The sequence below is a fragment of the Microchirus variegatus genome (genome assembly GCF_963457635.1).
Source record: "Microchirus variegatus genome assembly, chromosome: 4".
NCBI lineage: Eukaryota > Metazoa > Chordata > Actinopteri > Pleuronectiformes > Soleidae > Microchirus > Microchirus variegatus.
In genome coordinates this window covers 32,165,065-32,169,405 of record NC_139805.1, presented here as the reverse complement: position 1 = coordinate 32,169,405, position 4,341 = coordinate 32,165,065, and positions in this window count along the sequence as shown.

The following is a 4,341-nucleotide window of genomic DNA, read 5'->3' as shown; positions in this document are numbered from 1 at the left end:
CACTAGTATATATAATCTTAAATATAATACGGGCAACATGACAACATTGTTGTGTAAAACAGCACTGTATTACAGTATAGCCTACAATTTAAAGCTCCCATAGAGTGGTCCTATCGCACATATATGAGAGTCGTGAAGGTCTACTTACATACATGAAGTTGCTGGAAACGAGCCGATCGAGAAATCTCTCCTCACTGAAGCTCTCAGTCGTCAGTCGCGCTGTTTCAGACTGAAATCTCACCCCCAGAAGACAGACTGTGTTGTGATTGGCCAACCAGCGTAAAGCCTTCCCAACTGTCTTGTGATTGGCCAATACCTGGAAGTGGTAATCAGCACACCCCGCTCTCAGAAGCGCAGCTCCCTCCTCTGGAACAGTGGATGCACTGCTACTCATTATCAAAACATTGTTTTAACAGTGTTTAAAAATAGCTTTTTCACGACTCCCCGCCGCAGTCCCTTTTATGACTTTGACCCAGAGTCAGAAGACACTGTCGCTCGTGAAACACCTCCACATCGGACGTTATACTTCTGCGGTTCAATGTACGCAACCGGATGTGCCCGGACTAGTATCCATGAGATCTGCTGTTCAGCAGAACTGCTGTTTACGTAAGCAGAACAGGTTTTTTCAGAGATCTCGCTGAGCCCAAGATTATAATAAAACACAGCGTTCTCAGCAGTGGCTGAACTAATTGTTTAGAACCTTCAGGGCTCCATAAACGAGGTAATGGCGCAGATATACACTTTTTTGTTTTGTTTTTCTTTTTAAACATTTTTTTATGTTTTTTTTTTTTTCTAAATCAAGCCTGGATCCTCGACCCCTTCTCTGTGGCTCTTGGTTCTGGCACCCCCTATATCAGTTCCTGGTTAAGTTCTTCATATTCATCTGATAAATCAGGAAACTGTGAGTTTGTGCAGCTAGTACCACGGCATTCTCCGCAAATGTCAGTGCAAATGTACTTTATAACAGAATCGTCTGTATCTCAGCATATCCAGTGATTCATCTTTTTCGCCCCCATACAGTGATACTAGAGCTTTTTCACCTGCTGCAATGATGATGCCTTTTCCCACATTTTCCTGTGACTGGCTGAGCACCTTGTTCGAGAAAGCTGACGTCATTCTTTACTTTATTCAGTGCCATTCCCTTTCCAACGCCAAATAGACGAGATGTAGAATCACAGCCTAATATGGCATGGATAAAGAAGAGATTGTCACACACCTTGGGACCCAATAACTCCTTCGTCTGCTTTATACACCATATCTTTCTTGTTTTGTTGCTTTCTTTGGTTCTGGTGCCAGAAACTACGGTGGCCCAGAGGTGTCAGGACAAATACAAAAGCCACAACACAAATACAAAAGCCACAACACAAATACAAAAGCCACAACACAAATGCAAAATCCACAACACAAGCCACAACACAAATGCAAAAGCCACAACACAAATACAAAAGCCACAACACAAATGCAAAATCCACAACACAAGCCACAACACAAATGCAAAAGCCACAACACAAATGCAAAAGCCACAACACAAATACAAAAGCCACAACACAAATGCAAAAGCCACAACAAAAAATTGTGTTGTGGCTTTTGCATTTGTGTTGTGGCTTTTGTATTTGTGTTGTGGCTTTTGCATTTGTGTTGTGGCTTGTGTTGTGGCTTTTGTAATAGCATTGTCAGTCATCTGCCCCAGTCCGGTTAGGCTCAGCGAAAATATGAAGAGACGAATTCTGTAGACAACAGACTGGAGCCGCTGCTACACGAGACTGCTGTGATTAGAGAGTTGCGGCGTGCACCGTCCTGAATTGTTTCGGCTTGTGCTTAGGAATGGTAGCTGATAACGTTAGAGAAGGCCGAATAATGTTTTTCCCTTGAAAATCAAAACCATGTAATTATGCATCAAACCAGTTTCTACTGCTTTATCCTCCACCAGAGTGTCGCACCAATCTCAGCTGACATAGAGCGAGAGGCGGGGTACACCCAGGACAGATCGGCAGTCCATCACAGGGCCACATATAGAGACAAACAACCATTCACTCTCACTCACACTTACATTCAATTTAGAGTGACCAATTTACCTAATCCCTATATTGCATGTTTTTGGACTGTGGGAGGAAGCTGGAGAACCTGGGGAGAACATGCAAACAACTCCATGCAGAAAGGCCCTTGTTCCAATCAGGGCTCGAACCTGGGTCTTCTTGCTGCAAAGACAAGAATGCTAACCACCATGCCAACCGGATGGCCTGTACATGTTACCGTAACATGTATTTTTTTTTTAGAATTACATTACATGTTATTCAGCTGACACGTTTATCCAAAGTGACTTACATTGATTAATTCTCACATCTGAACCCCAGCCCTCCAGACCTGAACTACACCAGCTGCTATTTTACAATAGTAATACAGATGACACGGTTAACCAACTGTAGGGGAAATAGTTTGGTTGCCATTTTTCTCTACAGAGCTCCACCTACAGTCTTGGAGTATATATTTTTACAACACCACCATAAACATGTATCCATCCATTGTTTATACCACTTCATCCTCCCTGTCATAAAAACTCACCTTCCCATCTCCTTGCCATGAGCATTTGTTTTCAACAGAGCTGGCAAACACAGGCAAGTGGAGCCAAGTCCATGTCGGTCGGTATCCATTTTGCATGCTTCTGTGTTAGCACCTTGCCATTCAAAATAAGCCGGTCCAATGTTTACTCATGTGGCCAGTCGTTTCCTCTTCCTCGCTTCCTTAGAAAACAGTATTCCGTTTGTTTTTTGCCAGCTCTGCCTTTATGAATAGCATTTCTAAAATAATGCTATCTTTGCCTTGATCTTATCCTGCCTATGGGTTATGTGTGTGTAGCAAAACATGCCATGTCTGAGCCTAACATTTGAAATGAATTTCCATGGTTAAATGTAGGTCTAATGTTAGTATTATTTACATTTTAGGCTCTGTAGTTTTATTTTCTAATTTTATTGATGCCAATTATAAACCATTCAGTTACATTGGACCATGAAGCATTCCTTACAGTGTTTCTGTTACAGATTAAACTCTAGCAGTTCAAAATGACCATCTTCACTATACTAAAGTGTGGAATATATGGGAAATATCTGCTTGATTTAAAACAGGGCCCTGATCTTGCAAGGCTGGTTTTGCGCTAACGGGGAGTAGGGGGAGTGGAGACAGCCCCCAATCTCCCAAAAGCCATTTAACAATTACAATGAGGCCAAAGCTGTAACATTGTGGTATGGTGGGTGGGGGGTGGGGGGGCCTCCACAGAACAGACTGTGAGGGACTCCCCTAAAGGCCAAGTTTTACCCCCTTCTCACGCCAACACATGGCTGAGAGAGAGATGACTGGAGGTTTCAACATATTCAAAACTGAAAGCCGAGAGTCATCGTCTGACCAGCACCTGAGGAGAAATAAACTCGCTGCTCTAAACACACCAGTGTTGACAAATGCCTGTGTTGACTCAAGGCTAACATGCAGCTCTGCTACGCAAATGCGTATATTCCAGGAGTCACTCATGCAAGCACTAAAGGATGATAGGTTTGTCACGAGTTGTCTGTGCACTCCGTGTCAAAGCCGCAAATCCCAAACCGACCCAACAACCCGAGTCATAGCTGGGGTTGTTGTGACTCAGCCGAAGAATGCCCTAGATGTGGAGACAGTGAGCCAAATGTGAAGTTCTCATTTGCATCTCAAATAACACCTTAGGGATTTGATCGAGACAAACCGACAGTGGTTGTATATTTTTAGCAGCACAGATCTAAAACAGAAAGATAACAGCTTTAACATTTTCATTTGGATACTGATTTTGACTGAATTCTTATGAAACAAACGTGGACGTTACTCAAAAATGTATTTCATCTTTCAAGACTGACGATAAAATTTCCAAGTCAATCGTCAACTATTTTAATTATTGATTAATCTATTAAACCAAGTTCTGATTTTTCAGCTTCTTCAATGTGAATATTTCCTGGTCCCGTTGCTCGAGAACAAAGAAGTAATAATGATCATTTTAAATTGTTTTCTGGCATTTTATGGACAAAACTAATGACAGATTAATTAATAATCAAAATGAGTTGCCTTATTATCATTTTTTTTATTATTATTATTATTATTATTATTATTAATAATAATAATAATAATAATAATAATAATATAAAAATAAAAATGATAATAAGAATAATAATAAGAATAAGAATAATAAGAATAATACATACAGCATGTACTGGTTTCCTTTTTACACACATCATAAAACAATGAGAAATGAGTGAGTAGGTTTGTGCTTTATGTGTTTTTTTAATCCAAAGCTGAAGCAGAAAGTATGGCAGGTAGAGCTGA